At 46.0% G+C, this 14,394-nt stretch overlaps 1 pseudogene; it reads right to left on the bottom strand.

The window, feature by feature from the left end:
• Positions 1 to 2,301: 2,301 nt before the first annotated feature.
• On the bottom strand, positions 2,302 to 14,255 carry LOC138113833 (uncharacterized; annotated as a pseudogene).
• Between the last annotated feature and the right edge of the window lie 139 nt (positions 14,256 to 14,394).

Here is a 14,394-nt window from a genome sequence, read left to right as displayed (position 1 = left end):
GCCTTACCAGAGGATCCTGAGGTAACAGACATGGTCGAAGCCTGGGATCTGGGAACCAGAAAAGGTCTGCTTTGGCCGCGTTCATGCAGCCTGTTCACGCATCTTCTGGTCGTGAACCAAAGCCACCAAAACAGGTGAAGACATGGAAGCGGCCTAAGCCGAGACAAAAAGAGAACACACCGATCCACCAGTGCAAGACGTGTGGCAGGCCAGGGCATTGTACGGGCTACTGTAGATCCCAGACTCATGCCGATGGTCGGCTGTTGCAGGGAAACTTCCGCCGGGGTGCAAGGAGGGGGAATTGCTCTCCGATGCAGTCGCTCCCCCAGAGAGTGGCACAGGTACAGGCGCAGGCCTACTCTGCCACCCTAGAGACGGCACCCAGGGATCAGACGGTTTTGACGTCCACACGGCAGCCGCAGTCGTAGACTCTAGCGGTATTTATAAGGTTCCCTTGGATGCATATGGACCCTTAGCCCAGGGATCCAGTGCAATGCTGGTGGGAAAACCTGATGTTGCCCATCAAGGAATCTTAGTGCACTCAGGAGTTATTGACGCTGACTTTAAAGGTCAGATTTGCGCTATGGTCTCCACGCAAAAACCCCCTGTAACTATTCCTGAAAAGACCTGCCTTGCTAAATTAGAGCCTTTTAAGTCTTGTGTCACCAGAATAGAGCAACAAACTCATGAAGATAACGGCAGTGGATCTACGGGACTTCCACAGGCCTTCTGGACTGCAGACATCTCTGACTAAAGGCCACAGATGACATGTAACCTGATCCTGCTGAACGCCCGTCTGCTCCGGATTCAGCTTCGAGGTTTGATTGATACAGGTGCTGATGTAACTATCATCTCCTTCTCTGCGTGGCCTCCCTCATGGCCTTTAGCCCCCGTGGGATTGGCCATTGCAGGATTAGGAGGAACCACACAGAGCTATTTAAACGAATGGCCTGTGATGGTGAAAGACTCAGAGGGGCACACAGCTACAATTAGGCCTTATGGTGCTACCACTTCCTGTAACCTCTGGGGACGGTATGTGTTGGCAGCTTGGGGCGTACGGATTGGGACAAATTTTAGCAGGGGTCACTGTGTGTAAGGGCGCACAGTATCCTACGCTGCCTTTGAGGTGGTTCATTAACACACCAGTCCGAGTCAGACTCTGCTCAGTTAGTTGAATTAAGGGCTGTTACCATGGCTTTTCAGCGATTCTCACAGGAACCTTTGAATTTGGTTACTGACTCTGCTTATGTAGCAGCTATCACCCAACGCTTAGATTGTTCACTTCTGAAGGAGGTGAACAATGTGGCTCTGTTTTTGCTGTTGCAAACCTTGTGGTCTGCAATTCAGGCTCGAGTGCATCCGTATTACATTCTGCACATTCAAAGCCACACCAATTTACCAGGGTTTCTAACAGAAGGCAATGCCAGGGCTGACAGGCTGGCCAACCCTTCGTGGGTAGGGCCTCAGCCTGACAAAATTGCACAAGCCAAGGCATCGCACGGTTTCTTCCATCAAAGTGCACATACCCTGCAGAAGCAGTTTCATTTAACGCCAACCGAGGCGCGCGACATTGTCAGCGCTTGTGCTGACTGTCATGGACTCGCTGCGCCTTTGCCGGTGTAAACCCCAGAAGGCTAAAAGCCTTGCAGATTTGGCAAACGGATGTAACTCACATCCCTGAATTTGGTCGGCTGAAATATGTGCACATGTCTATTGACACTTTTCTCCTCGGCTATGTGGGCTACTGCTCACACTGGAGAGAAGGGCCGTGATGTCATTGCCCATTGGAAATTGGCTTTCTCAGTCCTGGGCGTGCCAGCTTCTGTGAAAACTGATGATGGTCCTGCCTACGCCTCGGAGAAGATGCGGCAGTTTTTACACCTATGGGGTGTAGACCATACCTTTGGTATCCCACATTCTCCTACTGGCCAAGCCATTGTTGAACACGCTCATGGTACCTTGAAGCGTGTTTTGAGCAAACAGAAAAGGGGAATGCATGGAGAAACCCCACAGAGCCGAGTAGCTTTGTATACAATTGATCACCTTACAGTACCACAAAATTCAAATAATCCTGTTATTCTGAATCATTTTCTCTCATTGCAGTCTGCAGGCAAGAGACAACTGCCCCGGGCAAAAGTCTGGGTGCGGAATTTACTCACTAAGCAGTGGGAAGGCCCTCATGAGCTTATCGTTGCTTGCGTTTCCACATATACTGGGGTATGGTGGTGTCACGATCCGCTAATGCAAGCGGGGTCGTGATGGTTCGTTTATCGAACTCAGAGTGTAAAGGGACACAAGAGATTTCAGTTTTAATCAAAACAGTGCACCTTTATTAAGTGCCCACAACACAGTAATGCAATAGAAGAGAGAAAGAGAGAGAGAGAAAGAAACACAAAGTAGAGAGGAAGAAAAAGAGGGGGCAATAGCTACCAACGGATGAGACGAAGTCCTCGTGGTCTTCCGCCAATAGATTCATCTTCTTTCCGTGGGGAGATCTCCGACTTGATTATTTTAGAAAGTCCCTTTATAGTCCTTTTCAGAAGCGAGGGGCAACTGGCCAAGAGGTTGGGAAATCTACAGCTATTGTTATGGGGTCCTTTGCTTTGGGAAACAGGTACAGGACAGACGCACAAGACAGGTGTGCAGGACAGGTCGTTCCTTTCCGCTTCAGCGCAGTCCTTCCCCCTGGGCAGCAAGAACGGCGCAGTCCATTGCGACCTGCACTAATTTTCCTCAGGAATGCATACCAGTTCCCAGCGGGCACACCCGTAGGCAACACTTGGCAGACATTCCACCTCAGCCAGGCCAGGACTCCTGTGTTCAGTCTCTGTCCTCGGCGATGATCGTGAGGCAGATGAGGGATCTTCGGACCGTCTCTTACACCACCCCGTGACTCACGATTGTCGTCAGGAGAGCTCTATTAGCACGATTTTGTAGTGTTATTGCAAAGTCTTCAGGACTCGTCACTGTTGGTAGCATATCCCGGAAAAGGGGTAGAGAACATAAGAAAGGAAGGTAAAGAAAAGAAAAGAAAAGAAAAAGAAGGAAACAAAAAAGAAGGAAATAAATAATTTGAAATCAGAATACACATATAATTTTTTAATCAAAATACCTCTAATTTCTTATCACATCTTATTTTAATACTCGTGTAGTTCGTCTCATGTCAATAACCTTGGGTATGTCTACAGTGGATGGGGTATTGGCCAAACTGTGGACATCTATTATAGATGTCAGCTGTGTTAACCGTTTCATCATTCTCCAATTCATGATGTATAAGACTGCTGATAAAGCAAAACCAATCAAAACCAAAATCAAGAGAACAATGATGGGATGACACAATTTGTTTGGGACACCTGTAGCAGTAGGTGACCACCCAAAAAGAGTATCCCACCACCCGTGTTCAGCATCTTTCTTTACCCTTTCTAGAGCACGATGTATTTCTTTCACATTGTGATGAACAGTTACCAAGGTTTTCTGTCCATTTTTCTTGACCTTTTCCAAAATTTCAATTAAATCTTGGTGAAGCAACAATTACTTTAGCAAAGTAAGGTTCATCCCAATGGGGGTAGGCAATAATTGGTGGATCAGTGTGTAATTGGACTGTAAAAGGTGATAAGAAGTAACTGGGACTAAATATGAAAAATCACATCCTATGATTTTAGTAAAGTTACAAACACAAAAATTTGAATGATTTTTTGTATCTACTACTAAATTTTCTACAAATACTTTATCACAAGCAGTTCTTAAGCATGCACATCCATTACCTATATAGACAAGCACTGTTTCAGGAATCTCGTTAGGATGAATTTCAAAATGACAGATATTTTGTTCTATATCTAAACAAATGTCTTGAGCTCTAATCGCATTACTTTCACAGATGAACCCTTGTCGTTCTCGGACAATACAAGTTTCTAAATTAACAGTTTGCCACTTCTCACCAATTTGACGGGCCCATTCTCTATGCTCGAAAGGATAGAGAATAGCTCCATCATGGTTCAGCCCTAATGCAATGACAGGGAATATCAAATGCACTGAAGCATTACGTCTGGTCAGTACAAAGGCTGTGGCTGTGTTTGTGATGGGATCGTAGGTAAAATTTACTAAGTTCCACCAGGATTGGAATTCTCTTTCAAAATCAGTGGCACTGTCCCAGATTATTTTCCAAATTTCAGTAGGAAAAGTGCCTTCTTCGCCTTCTCTTATAATTGAGGCAGCAACTGACTGCATCCATAATTGAGCCTGGACGCAGCTGAGAGCCAAAGAAATGTTGCTTTGTGTAGCATCGAGTGCGTCAATTATTAATTTGTGGTCATTCACATTTACCTTTTCCCAATTTGGTAATACGTTTGATAACAACCACTGATGGCTTCCCAAGGCTAATAGGGATGACTGCAGTGGTTGTTGTATTTTAGTCAAATCTGTAGTTGTGGCAGCCAATTTATTCATTAGTACTTCTGAATCAAGACTATTTAAGATTCCCAATCCTGTTCCCACAACATCGGTTATGTCCCTTTGCGTTCGTTTCTTAGAAGGGTTCCCTTTCGCAGCCAGGTTGTCCACCCCTTGAAGGAAGTTTGCAGAAAAGGTGAACAAGCTGGCTGAACTTCTGAGACATTGTTTTGCATCAGCAATTTGACTTGTTTAAGGGACTGTGCCGGATTCTTCATGTCCCTCGGAGTTCTTCTGTGAAAAGCAAACACAAACAGAGCCTGCCACCAAAGGCAGAAAGTTAGAATGATGGAATTATCCAGCGTGTATGTATCCGATGCTCTCTCCCTAGGGCATCAGAGGCTACCCATGCATCTTTATTAAGAGGGCTTTTTAGCACTAGTGGTACTTCTCCTACAGTAGGGAGGTCTACTAAAACAGGTTGTCCAGGGTAGTGTGCAGGGTTCTTGGGATCATTAAGTCCCTGTAGTGAAGGAATTGTGCTTGGAGCTGTTGGGCAAAAGGCAGTGATTTTAGGACACCCGTTTACCCCCCATCTATCATTCACACCTTTCACAGCTTCCCATAGCCGAACATCCCAATTTCCCTCCTGTGGTTTCAGAAGTCGTTTCAAGAGACCATTGGTCCTTTCTACAATGCCGTTAGCTTGAGGGTAGTAAGGGGTGTGGAAAGTCCATTTAATCCCTTCACTTTTTGCCCAGTCCTGTACAACTTTGGCAGTAAAGTGAGACCCATTATCAGACTGAATTTCTTGGGGTTCTGGGAAAGTTCCAAACCATCCCTGCAATGCTTTGACAGTGTTATCTCCTGTAGCTCTTTTAAAGGCATCGGCCTGGACTAACCCAGATATAATCTCTACTCCTACCAGCACGAAGTGTTTACCTCCTGACTTTTTAAAGGGGCCAATATAATCTACCTGCCACGCATCCCATAAGCCTTTACCCTTTCTTAAATGCAGAGGGTCATCTTCCAAAGGGTGTCTTTCTAGCTGTCTGCGGCATTGTTCACAGGCTGATATGCATGTTTTACACATTTCTCTAGTAACAGGCCAACCGCAAGCAAGGGCTTCTTTGTACAAATCTTTTGCACCTGTGTGTTGTCTTTTTACATGCAACCATTCTAATAAGTGCTCCCAGTCCTCTGTAATCTGATCCTTTTTCAAAGGACTTAGTCTTGCTAATTCATCAGCTTTATTATTCCACTCTCCTGCTGGATTTCCATCTGTCTGGTGAGAGGCTACCCACCCCACGGCAAAATTCCCTTGACTTGCAATATTTAGAATTTCTTGCCACTTTTCCTTTTGCCATACTGGGATTCTGTTAACTTCCCAGTCATTTTGCTGCCAAAAAGGAAGCCACTCAGTCCATCCCTTAAACACAGCATAGGAATCGGTGTAGATACAGACAAGAGAAGTATTCTGTGCCTCACGTTGGAAAACACTCCAAACAGCTATCAGCTCGCCAACTTGGGCGCTGCCTTCCCCCTCTGTGATAATTCGTTCACCTGAGGAGGTGTGGAGGGCTACAGCCTTGTACTTCCACACCTTTCCTTCTCGCTTGGCAGAAGCATCCGTAAACCAAGAATTTGCTGACTGTTCGGGGGAAAAAGGAGGGGCTACTTTAATGACTGAGGGAGGTTTGTCCTGGCTGCTACTCAAGTTTTCAGTCTCTTGGATTGCCAGATTTTTTACAGCTCCTTCAGTTACTGAGAAGATGCTACAATAATGTTCAATCTGAGCATACCACTTCCTTACTGAGGCCCTCTGGGCCACCCCGTCAGGTGGGGGGGTCCCAGTAGAGACTGCCTTAATAACTTTGAAAGGGCCTCTCAAAACAATTGGTTGTTGTTGTGCAATCTTCTCCACTTCTATGAGAGCTAAGCTAACCACAAACAATCCTTTATCCCAGGTAGTGTACCTTTTTTTCAGCATCCTTAAAGCCACAGGAGTAAAAACCAACAGGCCACGTTGCACCCTCAGGACCCCGCTGCCATATGTGTACTGACAGCCCTGAGGAGGCAAATCCCCATTCCACCTGGAAAGGATCTGTAGGGTGAATAGGGCCCAGGGCTTGGTGAGCTGTTGCTTCAAAAATCAACAATTGCAATGCTTCTTCTTGAGAAGCAGTCCATTCCCATTTTATCCCTTTTCTTAACAAGTTATAAAGAGGTCTGGCAATTATGGAAAAATCTGGGATGTGTTTTCTCCAGAACACTAATAATCCTAAAGCATGTTGGAGATCTTTTTTGGATTCAGGCATTTTAGTCTGATCTAAAGAGGTTAGGGTTATTAGGTGGGATACATGTCATACCTCCTTTCCACCAAATTCCCAAAAATTTCACTTCATGTGACGGATTTTGGATTTTTTCTGAGGGAATTTGCAAATCAAGGCTTTCTAAGTGGGAGATTATTCTCTGTTGGGTATCTCTCACTTCTTCTATTTCATCTCCTCCCACAAGGATATCATCAATGTATTGATAAACAGTCACATTGTCAGCTTTGGGTATTTTTTCTAACTCTTGGGCTAAAGTGTGATGAGCCAGGGTGGGGGAATGTTTGTACCCTTGGGGAAGCCTAGTGAAAGTGTATTGCTGACCTTCCCATGTGAAAGGGAAACGGTCCATATCTTCTGGCTGTAAAGGTATCATAAAAAACATGTCTTTGACATCTATAGTTGCCATGATTGAATGAGCCTTTTCTTGAATCAATGTTATTAATTCTGCCAAATTTGGGACGGCTGCTGTGAGAGGGTCTGTGTTGGCATTTAGCCTATGAAAATCTATGGTCAGCCTCCACTTCCCATTAGGCTTTCGTACTGGCCACACTAGAGAATTAAAAGGAGAATGAGTATTAACTATTACTCCTTGTTCTCACAGCTCCTGTATCATTGGCTTGATGCCCTCTTTGGCATCCAGGGGGAGGGGGTACTGTTTCACATTAGTTACTTTGCTGAATGGTAGGGAGGGTGCGGCTTGGAGCAGTCTGATGTTAAAACGTGGTATGCCGAAAGACCACAGAAGACCCTCTGAGTCCTCCCACTGCCTCCCAACGAGGGCATTCATCCCTAATAGATTGGTTGGGATATGTCCAATCACCATATTAATAGAGAGTTGATTTTCCTCTCCAGGCAAAATGAGCTTGACTAGGGCCACATTCATAGATTCTGTCATTCCCAAGGCATTTAAAACACAATATTGGTTCTTTGTTGGGACAATTCCACACCTCTGGGCATCTTTCTTTGTCAGCGCAGAAATTTGTGCCCCAGTGTCAATCAGAAAAGTTACAGGTGCCCGTTTAGGGCCTGTAATAGCTGTGACTATTGTATCTTCTGTTTTATTTTTAGTGAGCCTTCTCAGGTATACACATGCTCCGTCTCTTCGCCCACTGACAAGAGACGAAGGGTCTAGTTTCCCTGGTTTTGAGGGAGAGGTTGTTTTGGCTCACTGCCCAGATTCTGAGGGAGGAGGGGTGCACTGGGTTGAACTGACGGATTTGGTAGAATGGGTTTTCGGCAGGGCCAGTTAGACACTACCTTACTCAATTTATCAAGGGGTAAGCCATCCATCACATCTCTGGGGACCCCCTTTTTGATACCTAATAACTACCAATGCTGACGGTTTGAGATCTGTTTTACATTCTCTGGCTTTTCGCTATGAGGAGCCCGAATGTACCTGACACCTTTTGTTTTGTCTGATTTTTCCTCTGGGATTTTTATAGGTCCATATTTTCTACTGTAATTAATCAGATCTTCTGCAACTTCACTCCATGTCCAAACTTTGCGATCACCGGCAGGTGAATTCGATTGTGAACCTGGCGGCTGAGAGGGGGTTGAATATGGAGTAAACCCAGGATCGGTAGATCCAGTTTGGTCGCTCAGGTTTCCAAGGAATCTATCTAGCCTTTCTACGGGACCTACAGCTGCTATGGTTTTTTGAAGGACAGTTGCTGTAGGTTTGAGTGATTCTGGAAGGCCTCGAATTAAAGGGGTCATTAGTTCAGGTTTAACAGGTAATTGCATGGGGGATTCATATCCAGGAGTTAATTTCCTTTCATAGATCATTTGCAAACAGGCAGCTTTGTGGACACTTTCTAGGAGTTGATTGGGGGTACCAACTATAGCTAAAGGGTCTCCCCTTTCTAAAGGATTGAGTCCCCCGGCCCAGAAAGCTGCACGCTGAGTCAGGGACCATGTGCCACGTTTGTCTCCTGTTGTCAAGAAAACTCCATGTCCCCAGTATCCACTGGCCTCTTGTTCAGTCAATTGAATTTGGTCTCCTCCGGTGAGAGACACTCGGAAGACATATTCTGTCTCAGATTTGTGGGGGAGCCGCCCATACTCCTTTTCTAATCTAGCCAATTCAACAGCAGTGTATGGTATTTGTTTAGTGGTGATATGCGGTTCAAAATCCTCGTCATTGATATAATTATATTCTGTTTTAATCAGAGGTCTCATACGAGGGCAGCAGTTTTCCCCACAATTTTTCACTAGTATTAATTCTTTCTGGGGGTATATTTGGTTAATGTGAGGAATTTCCTTTTCCTCTGTCTCTTTTGGTGAGTCATTATTCTTTGAATTTCTAGAATATTCCTCTTTTAAAGCAGCCTCTAGCAATGGTTTTTATTCTTCTCTTCATCTAATTGTTTCTGTAAAATCTCCACTAGGTTTTGAAGGGAATCTATGATTGCTTTCTCCTCAGTACATCGCTTTAAGCGATGATCTATAGGTGCCGCAAGGCATGCCCCTAAAACAGAGCAGATTATGGTTTTATTTTGGCCAAATTTAAATCTAGTCTCATGTTGTAAAGAACATACTCTATCAGTCACATAATCCAAATTAAACCAGTTATTTTGAGCCCATTCTTCCCCTCCCGGAGAGGGACGGGCATTATGTTTTGCTAGCAGAGCATAAAACGCAGCTTTAACTTTTGCACTGGGGTTTTCAGTCATTTTATGAAGGGATCAAAACCACCACAGGGAGGTAAAAAATTTAATTACACACTGCGACACACACAGCTTCACTGTGTCTCCCTTTGCTTCCCTGGGTGGGTGAAGAGACCAAATCTGCTTGGGAGGTACTCCTTAAGTTACTTATGGTTGTCTCTTCACTACACCAAGCAGTCCAAATTCATGCACACACCAAAAAACACAGTTCCCCCTTTTACACTAAGAGATCTTATGCGAAAAATCTGAAGACAGAGCCCTCAACTGAGTATGGGGTGCTTTTCACCTAGGCGTGTGCAGTTTGTGGGAAATTCGAGTCACCCCCCTTGCTTTCTAGACACCGCTCACCCTTTTCGGGGTGTCGGGCTAGGTGCGGCTGGAGTGAAACGTCCTTCCCCTATTACAGACTACACACAACCTTGCAACCCCTTCTGTCTGTCAGATCCTGTCCGTGACGCCAGTTTAATGTCACGATCCGCTAATGCAAGCGGGGTCGTGATGGTTCGTTTATCAATCTCAGAGTGTAAAGGGACACAAGAGATTTCAGTTTTAATCAAAACAGTACACCTTTATTAAGTGCCCACAACACAGTAATGCAATAGAAGAGAGAAAGAGAGAGAGAGAAAGAAACACAAAGTAGAGAGGAAGAAAAAGAGGGGGCAATAGCTACCAACGGATGAGACGAAGTCCTCGTGGTCTTCCGCCAATAGATTCATCCTCTTTCCGTGGGGAGATCTCCGACTTGATTATTTTAGAAAGTCCCTTTATAGTCCTTTTCAGAAGCGAGGGGCAACTGGCCAAGAGGTTGGGAAATCTACAGCTATTGTTATGGGGTCCTTTGCTTTGGGAAACAGGTACAGGACAGACGCACAAGACAGGTGTGCAGGACAGGTCGTTCCTTTCCACTTCAGCGCAGTCCTTCCCCCTGGGCAGCAAGAACGGCGCAGTCCATTGCGACCTGCACTAATTTTCCTCGGGAATGCGTACCAGTTCCCAGCGGGCACACCCGTAGGCAACACTTGGCAGACATTCCACCTCAGCCAGGCCAGGACTCCTGTGTTCAGTCTCTGTCCTCGGCGATGATCGTGAGGCAGATGAGGGATCTTCGGACCGTCTCTTACAGGTGGCTACCTTCAAAATGTGTTCACCCTGACCTACAGCACCAGAGGCAGAACAGGCAACCTCCAAATGATGACCAGCACGTCAACCATCCAAATGGCCACCAGAATGTAGATCATCAGCCTAATGACTCTTCTGATGATGACCAGGATGTCAACCATCAGGCAGATGGTCCTTCTACGAGCAGAGACTGAACTTTAAATTCCTTGTTATGCAGTTAGATAGTAGAAGCCTTAAGGACATATTTAGAATTAATAACTGATGTAGATTTCTATTTAGGATTAATTGTAGAGTTGTTATCTTATAAAACAAAAAGGGGGAATTGTAGGTACAAAAATGTTGCTAGTGAGGATTTTCTTGTTATTTTCTAAGTCCTGAGAGACTTTTCTCTCTCACAGAAGAGGTAGCAGGGAATGTAAACAACCAAGACACCTGCAACCTTGAAAAGTCTTGTTTATGGTATAGTAGAAAAATATGTTGACAATGGATGTTTTAGGATTTTAGCCAATCACCCCCAAGGGGTGGCTGGTCCTTTGTCCAATTAGACTATGAAGAAAAGAGTCTATAAAAGAGTTTGTAAAATAATTAAATGAATCAATCTTGCTGCGCAATTCCTGCCTGCTGGATCTTCTTCTCCTCCTCCTCCCTATGGCTGCGGGACATGGTGATATACCGTAGGAACCAGGCTTGCGGTAATAGTGTATCATGCAGGAAGAAATGCTGCTTAACTGGGGAAAGCAGACACTACAAATAATCTATGCTATCTAGTGGGATCAGTTCCCAAGAAGAGAACAAGCTCATCTACAAATTTCTGAGCTTTGGGAAAACATAATAAAGAATAAACATTAGAAAAATCTGACTCTGATGGAAGTCTAAAGTGGGGTTTGAGAATTAAAGTGCTCATCTGTGCAGTGTTACATAATAAGAACCATAGGTCATTTAATATCCCACTTCTTTAAATTTCAACAGTGTAGTGCTGTGGTAACCTATGCTGTAATACTGAAAATTATCGTTAGCATGTTCATAATGGTAATGGAATTAAAAGTTGAGGAAAAACATAAGCTACATGAACAATGAAACCTTTCCACAATACAGGAACCAAAAGAGAAAGTGGTAGAAGTCCCCAAGCTAGAGTATTAAAAGCCAGACTGAACAGAACATCAGAATACTGTACAGTCACTTGCTAGAAACTAGGAAGTAACCGAATGTCCTCAGGCCCTGACTATTTCCAGCTTCTGTGACTTTAAACCAAGGTTGCAAAGAACACCTTTCATTTTAGCTATTCCTAATGCCATCTTCTGCTTCTAATTAGGATACTGACAACTCCAATAAGGTTCACATTTCTACTGTAACATTTAAAGAGGAGTCTGCAAAAGATGGCAATTGCTGATTGAAAAGCTTCTTGGTATAGAACATCAGACTGCTTTGGGTTGGAAGGATGTTAAAGCTCGTCTTGTTTCAAACCCTGCCATAGGCAGGGACAGCTTCCACTGGACCAGGTTGCTCCAAGCCCTGTCCAATCTGGCCTTGGACATTTCCAATTTACACTTCTTTTCTAGCTCATAGTAAAGCTCTTGCTAAGTCAAAGGTGGTCTTTGTAAATAGCTTAATCTTCTGTATTTGTAAGATCTCAAATGCCTGTGACTGTGGCTAGAAAACTCTGTTTTCAGAAATTAATAGCTTTTCTTAATATTATTTTATTTAAGCACTGATCCTTGATAAACATGAAGGTTGTTTTGGTGGAAAAGCTCAATAACAGAGATGATTTCTTTAGTAAAACAGATAGCACTTTTAGTTACTACCACCACATTTCTTGTAAAGTTAATGAAAATCTGCCTGTGATCGGTACAAGAGTCAAAAATAGGAGCTGAAGAGTAACCTTGAGCTACATAGTTTTTCCCCGTGTGTAGGAAGTTCCGTCTTCTGTCTGCATGTCACAACTCAGCTTCCTTTTGCAGGACGGTCTCTCGAGTCCCCGGCTCCAGGCATGGCTACTTCTGACTTGATGATGTTCTATTTAAGTTGTATTTCCAGGTCATGCAATGCTGCACTTCAGATGTTAGACTGACAATAATACACTGTGTGCTCCTCACAGTGTTACGAAAGGAAAATAGAAATGCAGGGATTCCCTGCACAGCATCCTGCACAATGTTATCACACCAGGATTGATCCCACAGAGCCTCTAGCTGGGCATAGACATGATAAAATATATGGGCAATAAAACGGGACCACTGAATACCATTTTTGGTCTGTAATTTAAATATGGCTAAATTCCTTAGTATTTTATACCATATTCATAAATGGGCATCAAGTCGAGATTACCTTGAAACATCCTGATGCTAAATAATTAGCTCTTGTAACAATTTAAAACTGTCAGTCAGTACATGTTCAGTAAATGCTGCAAGTCAAATGACTGCAAGACATTCAATAATTGCGTTTTAAAATTTCTTCAGTATCCCAACTACTTCTGACTGTGATACAGGATAGCTTGGTGGGTCCCCAACCATCTTACCAGTGGTGTTGGTTAAAGCTGAGGATGATTTAAGTGTGTCCTGCAGCATATAAAGCTACAGCGGACCTTCTCCAGCAGCGAGCGCACCTCTACCTTTTGCCCTCGGGACTGGCGGGGAAAAACCCGAAAGCTTTGCCCTGCACGGCCACGGAAGTGTAAAACTTAATTTGTCCCTGAAGTATGAAAAGTAACCGGCTTGAAACAGTAAGATGTGATGGCACGAGGCAACCGCAGGGGGCAAGATGAAGGGAACCGCAGGGTTCGCCAACAGAGGCTCCTGAGGGAGAGAAAATGGCGGGCGGGGGCTCAGGAAGCTCCAAAACACAGAGCGCCCCTCAGGAGCCACTCCGTGTTTGAAAAGCCTCGACCTCCACTCCTTAGCCCGCTAACTATGACAAGAGAAGGTGAGAGAGGGTAAAAATACCCCACCTAAAAGGAGGAAGGCAGCGGAGATTTGAGATCGTCCCTGACGGAGCGCGAGGTACCCTCCCCGAGACGGGCGATAGCTTCCCCACCCCGTCCTGCCCCTAGGGACTCCTCATAGACTCCCGTCCGTGACTGGGCTATTTCTCCCCGCCCCGTCCCGTCCCGTCCCATCCCGCCCCGCGCCGGCTGCGGGGGAAGGCGGGCGCAGGAAAGGGCGGGCAGTGCGGTGAGGGAGGGGGGGAGGGAGGAAGGAAGGAAGTAAGGAAGGAAGTAAGGAAGGAAGGAAGGAAGGAAGGAAGGAAGGAAGGAAGGAAGGAAGGAAGGAAGGAAGGAAGGAAGGAAGGAAGGAAGGAAGGAAGGAAGGAAGGAAGGAAGGAGGGAGGGAAGGAAGGAGGGAAGGAAGGAGGGAGGGCGGGCCGTGAGAGGAGCAGTCGACGCACAAGATGGCCGCTGCTGGAGTGGCAGCGGGGCGGCGGCGGGCGATGGCGGCGCTGCCGCGGGGCCTGCGGATACTGCTGGAGGAGCGGCAGCAGCAGGGCGCTGTGGCACCCCCGGTGTGCCGGAGCTGAGGGGGCCGGTGGGCGCTGCAGGAAGCCCGGCCCGCGTGGTGAGTGCGCCGCCTCCGCCGCGGGGTACGGGGAACAATAGGGCGGGAGAACTCTACCCACCTTGCCGAGGAAGGAGGCGGAGGGGCGGACGCTTGGACGAGATGATCTCCAGAGGTGCTTTCTACTTCTAACAATTTTGTGACTCTGTGCCTCGCCAAGCTTCAGACTCCTGCCGGGCGCGATTTCCGAACGCCCCGGGCAGGTGGGGAAGGATCGCGGGTCGCCGCGCCCAGTACGGGGGAGGCGGAGACGGACTGGGTCTGGCTGGGGGTGGGGAGAGATGGTATTGCCTCAGGCTGCGGCGGCCGGGGGGCAGGCGGCTTTTGTGTGTCCCCTCTGCC

The sequence above is a fragment of the Aphelocoma coerulescens genome, chromosome 8, assembly GCF_041296385.1.
Source record: "Aphelocoma coerulescens isolate FSJ_1873_10779 chromosome 8, UR_Acoe_1.0, whole genome shotgun sequence".
NCBI lineage: Eukaryota > Metazoa > Chordata > Aves > Passeriformes > Corvidae > Aphelocoma > Aphelocoma coerulescens.
Note: the sequence above shows the minus strand (reverse complement) of the source record. Positions and strands in the feature narration are given on the sequence as shown.